Source organism: Dendrobates tinctorius, unplaced genomic scaffold, assembly GCF_039654945.1.
Source record: "Dendrobates tinctorius isolate UK_male_01 unplaced genomic scaffold, ASM3965494v1 ptg000038l, whole genome shotgun sequence".
Taxonomy (NCBI): Eukaryota; Metazoa; Chordata; class Amphibia; order Anura; family Dendrobatidae; genus Dendrobates; species Dendrobates tinctorius.
Genome location: NW_027361706.1, coordinates 31,837,783 through 31,854,011, shown reverse-complemented (window position 1 = coordinate 31,854,011; position 16,229 = coordinate 31,837,783).

Below are 16,229 nucleotides of genomic sequence, written 5' to 3'. Positions count from 1 at the left end.
TGGGGTCTACTCTGGGGTAGTTAGTTTTCCTCTTTTCCTGCTTTAAGCTAATGTAGTTCTCCGGTTGTGACGAGGCGTCTAGGACCAACGTAGGAATGCTCCACGACTGCTGCTAGTTGTACGGTTAAGATCAGGGATCTGCAATCTGCATAGTTACCAACTTCTCTGGTTTTCTGAGACTTAGCTTTGTCTTTTTTTCCTCCTCGGTTTCCCATTCATAACAGGCCTCCATGTAGTATAATGCATCCCATATACCTCCATATAGTATCATGCATTCCCTGTAGGCCTCCATATAGTATAATACACTCCCCATAGGCCTTGATATAATATAATGCACTCATGATAAGCCTCTATAGAGTATAAGGAACTCCCCAAAGGCCTCTGTATAGTATAATGCACTCCCCATAAAAATACAATACTAACATCTCCTCATTGTTCCCCCCTGCTCCGAGCTTCTGTTCATCTCAGCATGTTGCTCCCAGTCTCATCATTGCTTTCAACTGTAGTCAATACCGTTGATCTTGTGATGACGAGCAAGGGTCCCAGAGCAACAGGCCCTTCTCCGCTCACACAGCCCATAGCAGTCGGGTGGCAGTGCAGGGAGATTGAGTCTCCCTGCTCTGCCGCTGAGTGTAACAATACAGTTACAGTAGTGTAGCTCTGGGCGGACTCCTGAGAGTGCAGGGGCCGGGGCGACCACCCCTTCTGCCCCCCTGGTAGTTACACTACTGGCGAAAACTTGTTCCATCATCACGCCCAGGGGCATTAATACCATTGGAGCAACCTGTGCAGCCACACATGGGCCCAGGGGGTAATGGGGCCAACTACCACCTCTAATTGATTACAAAGGGCCCTTATACTGTTCTTGTACAGGGGCTGTCTTCAGTCTGTGTCCACTAATGTTAATATCTTCTGAGGAGCAACAGATCAGAAGACTGTCTTTATGGACTGCAAGAGGAAAAGATGGGACAATGGGCCAGGTCTAAAGGAGAGTGACCAGTCAAGTACTTTCCTATCCCAGATAGTAAGGAAATGTAGTGTCAAAAGGGGGATGGAGGAATTTTGTGGATGTAAAGGAAGGTACACATAAGACGGCAAACATAACAGCATGGATAGCCTGGCAGATGCTAGTTCTAACCACAGTTTAGAAGGGGCTGCTGATGCCAGGCATCTGATATGGTTTAAACTGCCGCTTGATGGTATAATATTATATCAGGAAGGCCTTGGTCATGGATTGGATCTCACTGTGGACCACATTGTTTTCTCCATTTAAAGGGATTGTTCAAAATTGACAAATTAATGGTATATCCTCATGGGGGGTCATTGATATCTGATTGGTGGGGAGCTGACAACTAGGAGCCTCTCCGATCAGTTTCTGCGACAGCCGAATGTAAACAGTATGCTTCGTTACAACAGCACAGGTCCGTACACAGCATATGGGTTATTCCTGTGTATTGCGGTTCCTCTCACATTCAGTTCAAGAGAAACCAAGCCACAAGACAAACAAACAGCCACTACACTGTGCGCGGAGCCATGCTGTTCCAGCTCTGTATACTGTTTACATCTAGCCTCCAGATGAGCTGACAACAGCTGATCAGTGGTGTCAGGTAATTGGACCCCCAGCAATCCAGGAAAATCCATTTGAGGTACAGAAAACATTTTTGTAGTGTGATGAAATTGGTAGACTCCACCATGGCTTTCACTTCCTAGTTTGGCACATGGTTATAAATAGTACTAGGGCAAAAACAATTTCCAGCAAACAGTAATGTTTCCTTTCACTGACATCAAACAGAAATCTTTAACATACTGAGGAATTGGAGCACAGACTGTATTTGATAGTTACAGAAATCAAAACATATCATATGGCACCATAGGAATCTGGCTTTTCCTACTCATAAAAATCAGTCGCTATCAGTGGTAGAGGCAAGGACTCACTGTAAAAAAGATTAAAAAAAAGAGATCCGGCGTCTCCTAGAACAAAAAACCCAATACAAGATGGAAATATAGGTAGATTCATGGGGAATAATTCACATTCTTGGGATGTGCAATTACAGGCACAACCCTGGTAAAGAGTTACAGAGTTATGTCTCTGTCAGCAGCTGCTCCTTTTTTTAGAATCATAGAATCATAGAGTTGGACGGGACCTCCTGGGCCATCTGGTCCAACCCCCTGCTCAAAGCAGGATTCGCTAAATCATCCCAGACAGATGTCTGTCCAGCCTCTGCTTGAAGACTTCTATTGAAGGAGAACTCACCACTTCTCGTGGCAGCCTGTTCCACTCATTGATCACTCTAACTGTCAAAAAGTTTTTTCTAATATCTAATCTGTGTTTCCTCCCATTCAGCTTCATCCCATTGCTTCTAGTCTTTCCTTGTGCAAATGAGAATAAAGATGATCCTTCTACAATGTGACAGCCCATGAGATATTTGTAGACAGCTATTATGTTGTTTGCAGTGGTGGACAAACAACACCACAGCATACACAATAATACAGAAAAACAAATGCAGGACCCGGGAACTGCTGATAATGACCATCCAAAAAATAGAAGATGTAGACAATAGAGTTGAGCGACTTTTGGTTTTTTAGGGTCGCGTTTCGTTTCGTGAAACCCGACTTTTCCAAAAGTCGGGTCGAGCAAGATCGTCCGATTATAGGGAAAAGTCGGGGTCGTACCGAAACACGAAACCCAATGTAAGTCAATGGGGAATAAAAGTCGGCAGTGAGAGGAGGACAGGAAACACACCAACAGTGCCCATTTGAATGCCAAAAGCATCAATTCTTCTTACTTAAGCTTGTCAACCTTAATTAACTTCATAATACAAGTTACGCACTGAAAAATGGGGGTTATTTGGCTACAGTTGTGGGGGGGGAGGGCTGGCTCCAGGTTTTCATGTGCCCTGGGCGAAAGAGCGCCCCTTTAACACATACCACAACTCATCATGCTCCGATACGGCAGAGAAATAGCGGTATAGTACAATGAAAAATACTTCACTTTTTACATCTCATGACGAGGCCCATCTATTTCTCCACACAGAATCATTGGTCCCATATAATGTGTGAAACAGTATATGATGAGCTCCACATAATGCTACAGTATATGTTGGTCCCCATGGATGAAGCTCCACTGTCTTATGGGCCCAAATAATGCTCCAAACATAATGGGCCCCATTTCTAATGCTCTAGTGTATAATGGGCCCTGTAAATGCTGCTCCAGTGTCTGATGTCCACCTTTGGAATGTTCCAGTGTATGGTGGGCCCCATCTATCATTCTCCAGAGTATAGTGCTCCCCAAAAATTGCTGTCCCAACATTGAAAACAATCAAATAAGTCTCCTCGCTAGGGAATCCCTGTACTTGACTGGACTCCTCGTCGTCCCCATCTTCCATCTCACTGCACAGTATTGCAACTTTGCAAGTGCTGTGATCCTGAGCAAGCAGGGGGGGCCCACTCGTTGGCGACGGCACTGGCACAGGGCCCCTGATAGTACGGTGGTGTGTCTGATGGCGGGTGGGCCGAACCTGCACTTTCATCTGCAGCTTCCTCTTTGTCACCGTGTAAGATGGAACTGTATATGGGAAGGGTAACCTGAGTTTCATCAGGGTCAGATTCAGGCCGTGTAGCGTGCGAGGGGAATGTAGTGGTCTGGGTCAATGTACCAGCAGATTCATCGAGCAGTGGCTGGGCATCAGTGCACTTGTGTCGCCCCCAGGAGTACGGTCGCCACAGTGGCATTACCTTCTTCCTAGGGAGTGTGATGTCATGCTTGGGAGCAACGAACGATCTCTCTAGCAGGTTAACTGATTGGGCGGCGTTATTCCCACGAGTCATGACCCTCCAAACAGCGTTCATGAAGGCAAAGTGTTTGTTTTACGTGGGCAGTATGGTAGCAAAGCTGAACCTTAAAGGAATGTCCAGAAGGGCACCACCAGGAGTGGAGCCTACGGTTAAATTCGACTCCACCTGGGAAACCTCAACCATGCCAGCTACAGAACAGATGCACACATTGCAAGCTTAATTCCGTTAACGAACGAGACTCCGTCATGCCCCGCGGTCCGAGTCCGGCTTACTAGAGGGACACGTGAGGCTCTGGCACATGAGATTGGCCAATAACTGGTGTGTCATGCCCTTACATGTCCGTGGCTGCATGTGCGCTACACTGAAAAGGCCAGCGTTTGTCGCTTACAGGTGCAGATAACCCGCTGAACAACGTTAGTGATGGGGATCACTGATTACAATTATTACCCGCGAACAATGATTTCCCAGTAAGTGCAGGTCAACCCGCAGTTCCGGGATTAGGCCTAACTGTCATTCCTGAAAAAATGAAAAACTTACGTATGCAAACCACAGGTGCTGTAGCTTGCTTAACAGTTCGCCAGCCGTTCTCACGCCCAGTATGGATTACACGTGATTGCACAAAGGTGAGAAAGGGTACCGTATCCCCAGATAACATGTATGGATAGCGTACACATTCAAAATATATGTCTATACATCAGGAGGCAGGCTCAGACGGTGTTAGACCCAGTATGGATTGCACGTGATTGCACAAAGGTTAGAAAGGGTACCGTATCCCCAGATAACATGTATGGATAGCGTACACATTCAAAATATATGTCTATACATCAGGAGGCAGGCTCAGACGGTGTTAGGCCCAGTATGGATTGCACGCGATTGCACAAAGGTTAGAAAGGGTACCGTATCCCCAGATAACATGTATGGATAGCGTACACATTCAAAATATATGTCTATACATCAGGAGGCAGGCTCAGACGGTGTTAGGCCCAGTATGGATTGCACGTGATTGCACAAAGGTGAGAAAGGGTACCGTATCCCCAGATAACATGTATGGATAGCGTACACATTCAAAATATATGTCTATACATCAGGAGGCAGGCTCAAACGGTGTCAGGCACAGTATGGATTTGACGGCCCAGACTACACAGCGGAGGAGCAGGGAGAGGTAAAGATTGCAAATGCTGGGGCCCTGCCCAAGCAAGGGGGGCCCACTCGTGGGCGTCGGTACTGGCACTGGGCCCCTCATAGTACGGCGGTGTGTCTGACGGCGGGTGTGCACCACCACCGTCAGAGACACTTGATTGCACTATGAGGGACCCTGTGCCCGCGCCCAAGAGTCGGCCTACCCACCTGTCCAGGGCAACGGCACTCGCACGGTGTCGTGCGCTAGGTGGTGACCCCGGCCATGGGGGGGGGAGGCAGCACAGTTAGGGAGTTTTAGAAAGTGGCATATGTTGATGTTGGACATTCAGCTGATGCAAAAGGTGAAATAGGTCAAGTCCCAGGAAGAGGTGGACCAAAGCAAGCCATTTTTCTGTCACCCTATGTGTCATCAGGGGAAGGTGGGACAAAATCCTTGGAAACCCATGCGTGGTTCATTTTAATGAAGGTTAGATCATCCACATTTTGGGTTGACAGACGGGTCCTTTTTTCTGTCAGGATTGATCCAGCTGCACTGAAGACTCTTTCCGATAGCACACTTGCAGCTGGGCAAGCGAGCTCCTGTAAGGCATATTGTGCCAATTCAGGCCAGGTGTCCAGTTTAGCGGCCCAATAGTCAAAGGGGAATGACCTGTGTGGGAGAACATCGATATGGGAGGAAAAGTAGTTTGTAACCATAGTTGACAACTGCTGTCTCCTGTCACTTTCCATCGATGCAGTATTACCAGTTGTGTGAGCGGTACTTGAAAAATCAGTCCACAACATTGTCATGAAACCCCTGTCTCCAACGCCACTTCTGCTGTGTGCACCACGAACACCTCTGCAAAGCTGACCCCGGCCCGTACGGCTCGTGTGATAACCATCACCGCTGCTGTGTGCTGGGAATGCCTCAAGCAACCGATTTACCAGAGTTGCTTGTTTATTAGCCAATATTAGGTCAAGGTTCTCCTGTGGCATGATGTTTTGTAATTTGCCTTTATAGCGTGGATCCAGGATGCTGGCCAACCAGTAGTCGTCATCGTTCATCATTTTGGCAATGCGGGGGTCCCTTTTTAGGATCTGCAAGGCATAATCTGACATGTGGGCCAATGTTCCCGGTGTCAATGATGCACTGCGAGTGCTGGTTGGAGGAGCACTTTCTGGCAAATCCACATCCCTCCAGTCACGCACAAACCCTGTACCAGACCTTGCCACGCCAACATTTTCACTTGCCCCACGAGATGCATCCTCCTCCCCTAAGTAATCATCCCCATCATCCTCCTCCTCCTCTTCTTCCTCCACCTCGTCCAGGAGAGGTCCCTGAGCAGACAATGGCTGAATGTCATCAAGGATTCCCTCCTCCTCTTCCTCCTCATCAACATTGCCTGCAGAAGCCTGCTCCTTAAGGTGCGTCAAAGTTTGCATGAGCAGACGCATAAGTGGGATGCTCATGCTTAGGATGGCGTCGTCTGCGCTTACCAGCCGTGTGCATTCCTCAAAACACTGAAGGACTTTACAGAGGTCTTTCAGCTTCGACCACTGCACACCTGTCAACTCCATGTCTGCTCTCAAAGTGCCTGGCCGTGTATCCTCCCACAAATGCATTATGGCCTGCCTCTGCTCGCACAGCCGCTCCACCATGTGCAGGGTGGAGTTCCACCTTGTTGCAATGTCGATAATGAGGCGGTGGTTGGGAAGGTGGAGCAATCGCTGCAGCTTCTGCATACGAACGGAGTTTACAGGCGACCGGCGGATGTGCGCGCACAGTCTTCGCACCTTCTGGAGCAGGGCTGTTAACTCCGGATAATTTTTGAGGAAGCACTGCACCACCAGGTTCAAGGTGTGAGCCAAGCAAGGTATGTGGCTGAGTTTTGAAAGGGCTATGGCTGCCACAAAATTACGGCCGTTATCACTAACTACCTTGCCTGCCTCAAGATGTACACTGCCCAGCCATGACTCAGTTTGTCGCTGCAAATACTCGGCCAGCACCTCGGCGGTGTGTCTGTCGCCCAAACACATCATCTGCAACACAGCCTGCTGACGCTTTCCACTAGCTGCTCGATAGGGGGACACCTCGTGTGCAACATTGGCAGCTGCAGATGGAGTGCTCGTACGACTGCGCTCTGTGGACAAGCTTTCGCTTCTGGAGGAGGAGGAGGAGGAGGGTCGAATGCCTACAGCCAACTGTTTCCTATACCGTGGGCTAGGCAGCACTGTCCCACCACCGCTGTCCCCTGTGGACCCTGCATCCACCACATTAACCCAGTGCGCAGTGATGGACACGTAACGGCCCTGGCCATGCCGACAGGACCATGCATCAGTTGTGAAGTGCACCTTTCTGCTCACTGACTGCTTGAGTGCATGGACAATGCGGTCTTTCACATGATGGTGGAAGGCTGGGATGGCTTTGCGAGAGAAGTAGTGGCGACTGGGTAGGTCATAGCGTGGTACTGCATAGGCCATGAGTTCGCGGAAAGCTACGCTTTCCACCAACCGAAAGGGCATCATCTCAAACGAGATTAGTTTGGCAATGTGGGCGTTCAAACCCAGTGTACGCGGATGAGAGACTGAGTACTTTCTTGACCTACTCATAGTGTCTGGGAGGGTGAGCTGGACTTGAGAGCTGCATATGGTGGAAGTAGCGGTGGACAGGGCGGACTAGAGAGGGTTGATGATGGTGATGGAGTTGGTGTTCTTTCTGATGGCCTAGAATCAGTCTTTCATTGATATAACAGTGGGATTCCCTGACTGCTGTGGCCTTGCAACGACACCTCAACATTTGCTGCTGTGCTAACCGGTGGGCTTACAGTGGGGGAAACAATGTAGCGTTGTGACTACCTTCGTTGTGATCAGTTGCACATGTGGCACTTGAGGTTTGGTGTTGTGTCCACGCTTGCAAGTGCATGGTGTTTAAATGTCTAAGCATGCAACTGGTATTCAAATTTTTCAGATTTTTCCCTCGGCTAAAGGTCTTTGCGCACTTCTTACAGATAACCTTGGCCTGATCATGAGGATTTTGTTCAAAAAAGTGCCACACTGCACTCTTCCTACTTTGGCAGACATTTTGCGGCCTAGCACGCTGTGATCTTTTGACCCTCTGGACAAGCTGTCCAGCAACTCTTTTGATTTTTGGAACCTGTCTTTGGAGTGCTCCGGGCCTGCCAGATAACAGCTGTTGCGATGTCGATGTCTGCTGTGAATGCTCCTCATCTGAGCTATTGGAAGCAGCACCCTCTTCCCCCAATGGATGCCAATCTGGGTCAACAACTGGGTCATCCATCACCTCCTCTTCAATGTCATGTGCACCTTCCTCTGTGTCACCGTGTATGGTGGTATAGTGTGCGGGAAGGGGCACCTGAGTCTCATCAGGGTCAGAATCTGGCTCTGTACACTGCGAGGACAATGTAGTGCTCTGAGTGAATGTACCAGCAGAATCATCCATCAGCGGCTGTGCATCAGTGCACTCCATGTCAGATTCATCTTGGCCTGGGTAATTCACCATTTGACTTGATAATCCAGGCATGGTATGTGAAAACAGCTCCATGGAGTAATCAGTAGTATGGCCTGCATCATCCTTCAATCTTGGTTGGGGTGAAGGACACAAGGAAAGGTGTGGTTCATGAGCATGAGCCTCCAATGACGACTCAGTGCTTTTACTTTTTACAACTGAAGAAGAGGAGGCGATAGAGCTGGAGGCTGAGTCAGCAATGTAAGACAAAACTTTTTCCTGATGCTCTGGCTTTAAAAGCGGTTTGCCAACTCCTAGAAAACTAAGCCTTCGAAGCCTTATGGAGCCAGAAGATGACGCAGGCTCAACACCTCCTGCATTCGGTCCTATTTTGCTCTTGCCACTACCATCAGATCCACCACTGTAAAATAATGCATATCCTGTAAAATACTCAGGACTAGTTACCAGATAAAAATATAGTGGTTTATTTGGATTCTTCCATCAAAGAAAGGTTATTACAGAAAAACAGGTGAATAAAAATAAGTGAAAGAGATATTGTCCATTAGATCATGCTCTGAGATCCCACATGGCAAAAGCAACATGTATTCTTCTTCTCTCCGAGATCCTGAATAGCAAATGGCTGCTGTGTCTCAGTTCGGCTTCTCACATCGCCGTCAAGTAATATACCAGCTGTTATGTCATGTCATCTTGCGTCTGTCTCTCATGATGGTGAGGGAAGAAGAGGAGCGACCTCTACAGTTAGCCATGAATTATATACGTCTCCTAAAGCACGTGGTCTCTACATATATGGAGCTGTCTTTCTACCATGAGCCAAGCTTAAAAATAGCCTATGTCATGTAAGCTAAAGCATTCTACAGAACTGGGTCTTATAAGAAATTAACGGATTATTAATATTTAACAATTCCCCCTTTTGAGGGAGACAGACATTAATTGGAACCCTCAAATATAACGATCTTTTTTCTTCTTTTCTTCTTCTTTGACAAAATAATTTAATATCAATAATAATAATAATAATAATATTAGATTACCGTTATAAGTACTCAATGACATAATTGATGTGAATTCATGTTATGGTAAGCCGTGAACAATATTCATATAAAATATGTATAATTATACTTCCCTAAGTCTAAATTGAAGCATCTCAGGTCCAGTCATCATCATCTGATGTCATCTGGTCTTCATTTTGATGTCTTCTGTCTTCTTCTTGGTTCTTTTAAAAATACAGTTTTCTTATAGCATATAGATGTTGTAGGAATTGTGTGGTGTATCAAATCAAAGTCCATAAATTCAAATGTTGATAAGAAACAAAGTCTATAGATGAAATGCAGCTTTAATATCTGTGCAGTGTCATCTTTAAAAACCTGGGCTTACATTGGCTCGCCTTGGATATTCTGGAATCCTCCATCGGTACTGGTCTTTGAACAGGTGTGACGTCTTTGGTCAGCAAAGCAAGGGTTAAAATGACTCTTCCTTGCTAAACATAGCACCATAACCAGTCCTTGTCCTAATGCACAGGACATATGTCAGGGTTGTAGCTTCCTGATAATTACCTTCATTGTTCACCAGCTTTCATCGAAGCTTTTCAGGTGATTGAAAACCTCTGGAACTTGATAAGAACGTGATAACACCGTTCATCTCAGCATCATAGGATCATCGTCCTCTGGTTGTCAGGTTAGACACTTTAATTGTGACTGTCGGTGGTGGATACTGCACTTGTGACTGTCAGTGGTGGATACTGCACTTGTGACTGTCAGTGGTGGATACTGCATTTGTAATTAACACAGTCTATTACTCAGTAATCATAGCTTTGTTACCTTCTGGGATTTCTGGATCGCGGCATTCTTCTTCTTGCAACTGATAAAAATCAATGAAGTTTAGAAATGTGAAAAGTCTTTATTAACATAATTTCAGTATCTTGCTTGAAGTCTTCATTCCCTATTCTATACCAAATCTGGTAATTTCCCTATCCCATAATATCACAGCGTACCATAGCAATCAGTAATATCCATATAATTATTATCAGAATGTGTACTGTATATGGATTTCAATATTTGAAATAATAAACCAATAATAAGTGATAATACATTATTATCCATTTTTTTCATGTGATAGAACATTTTTATGTCATAGGTGTAATTACCTTTTTCAACCCATAGGTGTCACTGTGTTTTATGTAACCAGTGTTTTCATCTTTATTAATAAGGAATATATTTATTATACTAATAATATGTAGGAATGTATAGCCATGAACCAAAATAAGAATATATGAGTGAGCGAATGAATGAATAAAAGAATTGTTGCATATAACTCAGAAGTGAAACATTTTCTTAGTAATAGAACCATATAATTGCTATATTTAATGAAGCAATATTCTCAGTAGATATTACTTTACTAAATATTGGTGAAAGAATTAAAAATAATGAAAAATAAGAATAAAAATAAAAATAAGAATAAGGCCTTTATGTTGATGCAGAGTAGTTATGTCTTCAGTAACATATACCCTTAATATTTCCATGATCTGGATTATTTCATAATTGTCATAAACTTGTGTTACCAAAATATTCAAATTATGCAACTTTGCATGTAATTCCTCTTAGTGTAAAGAAATGACTCTTTATAATACTTGTTATTATACCCAATACTTATACCATTGTACCTTATTAATATTTTTTCCTATTAAAATGTGTGAAGAAGAGGTATTAATCAAATGTGATTATGTAGTCAGGATAAAAAACATATTTCCCCCTTAATACCAAAAAATATTGTTTCATGAAATAATTCATTTATCAAAACCAAAATTAAAAATAATTAATGTATAAATTATGTGAATTTATACTTGCTTATACCATTATTTGTCTGAAGATGTGTAACCATCAAAATTAATTTGAATATCATAAAATTATCCTTTGGAAAAATTAATTTAAATGTAGTTTAAGATTAACACACTTGGACAGAGAAGGAAGGTCCACTATTCCCAGATGCAGCTGGTGAATACCAGGCTCTGTGCTGGTGCCTGTTTAAAAGAGCTAAAGCTGATAAGGAAAGAATAGATTTTCTTCCTAAACTATTTTCTATTTTGTTGTGCGATTGCACTTATCCACAATTAACTAAATCAAGAAATAATTACTATAGAAATACAGAAATATATGTTGTATAGATAATATTTCATTATATATCCTAATATTCTAATAATTTAACTGATCTGCATATTTCCTCCTAAAGATAAAAGCTTTTGGGGTTTTTTTTTTTTTTCTCTCTTATAGAATCCTGAGGTCTCACAAACATATCACATTACTCGCTCAGCAGCTGCTCATACACTCAGTCACTGTCACTCAGACTGTGTCACATATTAACTTTAAACCAAATACCTCACATATGAAGGTGTGATGAATACACGTATTTTAACCCAAATTATCCTAATTATCAATGCATTGTAAACTATTTCAATTTAGTCTCTTAATATTTCTTTGAATATTCCCCAAATACACATGACATAAATATATGTATATGTATAGCTATACTTGACATTTAGGCCTGGAAAAAAAATTCCATTGCTTTGCAAAAGTTGAGACCCCCTTTAAAATTCTTTTCCTAAGGAACAGGGACATAGCATACTGGTATACTTGTATTATTAGAACAAGGTTCAAATTCCCCTGCTGTGGTTGTCATTCAAACCATGCAGTAAAGCACACACCCAGAACATTTTAAAAAGCAATTAGTTATTTCCTTTTAAGGGTTAGATATATAAAATCATGCAATATTGCAACTTCCTGTGTAAATAAAGGCATAAATCCTTGGAAGAGAATTTTTCTCGATTAAGTCCTGCTTTGAAATGAAAATTCTAAGGAAACATAAAAAAATAAGGTTAATATCATATTCATATTCTAAATATTATTACTGATGTAGATTTTAATTTTCATTAAAAAATACAGTTCTACTATTTCTACTTCTACAAACACTCTATATATATACTGTATGACTATGTATATATCCACAAACCATAAAACTACAGGATTATACTCTATAACTCACTAATTGTATAACACTGTTACACAATATATATTACTTTTTTCCTAGCCAATTCCTACACCCATACTTATTTCTCTGCAAAAAATATCCTGAAAGGTTCTTGCCATTTTAAAGCTGATAGATTCTTGGAGCAGAGTATTCAGTTTACAGGCCATGATGTCACTCACCACCTGTTTCTGTCTGTTAAATTCGGCCATCTTTGTTACAGAAAGAAAATCAGAACTCATCATTTTTCTTAATTCAATTTGTGTCTTTTCGGTGTTCTTTTGCATCATTCCATATGGTTTATAACAAACATGTGATTTTCTTTTTCTTTCTTCGTAGATTTGATTTTGGGGAAAACTCATTTTAGAAGGTTTTGCTAATACCGGCTTCTGATAAGATTTTACTCTGCCTGTCTTTACAAAATTAGCACAATTTACTTTCCTCTCACGATTCTCGTGTTTTCTGGCAAAATCAAGGGATTGCGCACATTCAAACAATGAATCTTTTTGTGACGCAATAACACGAGATGCAGGATTTAGAAACCAAAATTTGCTTACAAAACTCCTTATGAGGGACGGTGTTTTGACATTCTCACTCAGCATTCTATACAAACGTTCATATATGGACATGAACGTAAAAATACATTCCTTCCGACCAATTCTTAATTTTTGAAGAATATCAATATCTGGATGATTTTCATTTGATGAACAAAAAATGAGAATTTTTAATCTGTCTTTATCAGTTAAATTCTCATGTGTTTCACCAGATAACTTTAAAGACAATCTCCTAGCAAAATTTACAGGGATCCACATTTTGAACAACTGATTCTTCTCCTCGTTAGATAAATCAAATTTTTCAGAACAACTTTCAAAGATCTCAGAGTTTCTACAAACATCTATTTTGTTGTCATAAGCAGGAATTATTTGGCATATCTTTATCAAATCCTTCCTCACGCTACTTCGGATTTGGGCCTGTGAGTCTTCTATTTTTAGTGGTACGTCTTTCCTTTGTACATCCTCTACGTCAGTTCTGAAGTCTCCTCCTACTTCTCCATCTTGTTCCACGTCTGCAAGGTCACCTTCAATAGCTGCTACAGACACTTGATTACAGTCAATCTCCCTAACTTTACAGCCAATCTCGAGAACATCACAACAATCATTTTTGGATTTCTCTGACACAGATCTATGAAATATATCTACCATCTGTAGAATATTTTTTAATCTCTCTCTTTCTCTATTGAAAAACTTAGAATCTAACCTCTGATTCTCGAGTTCACACTCGGCATATAAACTTAACCATAAAACTTCTGAATTAGAATTGTCTACAGACTTAAATTTCAATTTACTCTGCTTAGCAAGACAATTAATGACATCCATTTTATCTTACCTTGAAATGTCTCAGCTTGTTCCTTTGATGGACAACTCTGGGTTCCTGTTGTCTTCACACGTCTGGCTTACGTCTGGTACTTTTGGCACTTGTAGTACTTCTCAATCTATCTGGTACTTCTTACTTCTAGGTTCTATGTGATTCTTGTAAGTAGTGGAATTCCCGATAACTTGCACATATGATTTGACGTTAGCAAAGTCCAATCCCCCGTGTGTGCAAGTTGAGGGAAATCCGCAAAAAAGTACAAAAATTCAGATCTGGCTGGCTCTCCAATGTAAAATAATGCATATCCTGTAAAATACTCAGGACTAGTTACCAGATAAAAATATAGTGGTTTATTTGGATTCTTCCATCAAAGAAAGGTTATTACAGAAAAACAGGTGAATAAAAATAAGTGAAAGAGATATTGTCCATTAGATCATGCTCTGAGATCCCACATGGCAAAAGCAACATGTATTCTTCTTCTCTCCGAGATCCTGAATAGCAAATGGCTGCTGTGTCTCAGTTCGGCTTCTCACATCGCCGTCAAGTAATATACCAGCTGTTATGTCATGTCATCTTGCGTCTGTCTCTCATGATGGTGAGGGAAGAAGAGGAGCGACCTCTACAGTTAGCCATGAATTATATACGTCTCCTAAAGCACGTGGTCTCTACATATATGGAGCTGTCTTTCTACCATGAGCCAAGCTTAAAAATAGCCTATGTCATGTAAGCTAAAGCATTCTACAGAACTGGGTCTTATAAGAAATTAACGGATTATTAATATTTAACAACCACCAACAACATCATTACCAGCTGCCAACCCCCGCCCAATTCCACGGCCTCTTCCACCAGCCTTCCTCATTTTTGGTAGAAATGTAGACAAAATCCAACAAACTATATAGTAATGTAAAACAAGGTACAAGGTGTCTATAGGACAGGGGAGATTTTGAATTTCTGCTCACACTAGTGGACACTGGACACTTTTGGATTGTGTGAGGCCCACTGAATATCTGAGCGCTATGTCACAGGCTCGATGGCACAGCTGTGACCAAAGTGACTAGAGGATAAGTGAGATTTTGAATTTCTGCTCACACTAGTGGACACTGGACACTTTTGGATTGTGTGAGGCCCACTGAATATCTGAGCGCTATGTCACAGGCTCGATGGCACAGCTGTGACCAAAGTGACTAGAGGATAAGTGAGATTTTGAATTTCTGCAGACACTTGTGGACACTGGACACTTTTGGATTGTGTGAGGCCCACTGAATATCTGAGCACTATGTCACAGGCTCGATGGCACAGCTGTGACCAAAGTGACTAGAGGATAAGTGAAATTTTGAATTTGTGCAGACACTTGTGGACACTGGACACTTTTGGATTGTGTGAGGCCCACTGAATATCTGAGCGCTATGTCACAGGCTCGATGGCACAGCTGTGACCAAAGTGACTAGAGGATAAGTGAGATTTTGATTTTCTGCTTACACTAGTGGACACTGGACACTTTTGGATTGTGTGAGGCCCTCTGAATATCTGAGCGCTATGTCACAGGCTCGATGGCACAGCTGTGACCAAAGTGACTAGAGGATAAGTGAGATTTTGAATTTCTGCAGACACTTGTGGACACTGGACACTTTTGGATTGTGTGAGGCCCACTGAATATCTGAGCGCTATGTCACAGGCTCGATGGCACAGCTGTGACCAAAGTGACTAGAGGATAAGTGAGATTTTGAATTTCTGCAGACACTTGTGGACACTGGACACTTTTGGATTGTGTGAGGCCCACTGATTATCTGAGTGCTATGTCACAGGCTCGATGGCACAGCTGTGACCAAAGTGACTAGAGGATAAGTGAGATTTTGAATTTCTGCTCACACTAGTGGACACTGGACACTTTTGGATTGTGTGAGGCCCACTGAATATCTGAGCACTATGTCACAGGCTCGATGGCACAGCTGTGACCAAAGTGACTAGAGGATAAGTGAGATTTTGAATTTCTGCAGACACTTGTGGACACTGGACACTTTTGGATTGTGTGAGGCCCACTGAATATCTGAGCGCTATGTCACAGGCTCGATGGCACAGCTGTGACCAAAGTGACTAGAGGATAAGTGAGATTTTGAATTTCTGCAGACACTTGTGGACACTGGACACTTTTGGATTGTGTGAGGCCCACTGAATATCTGAGCACTATGTCACAGGCTCGATGGCACAGCTGTGACCAAAGTGACTAGAGGATAAGTGAGATTTTGAATTTCTGCAGACACTTGTGGACACTGGACACTTTTGGATTGTGTGAGGCCCACTGAATATCTGAGCACTATGTCACAGGCTCGATGGCACAGCTGTGACCAAAGTAACTAGAGGATAAGTGAGATTTTGAATTTCTGCAGACACTTGTGGACACTGGACACTTTTGGATTGTGTGAGGCCCACTGAATATCTGAGT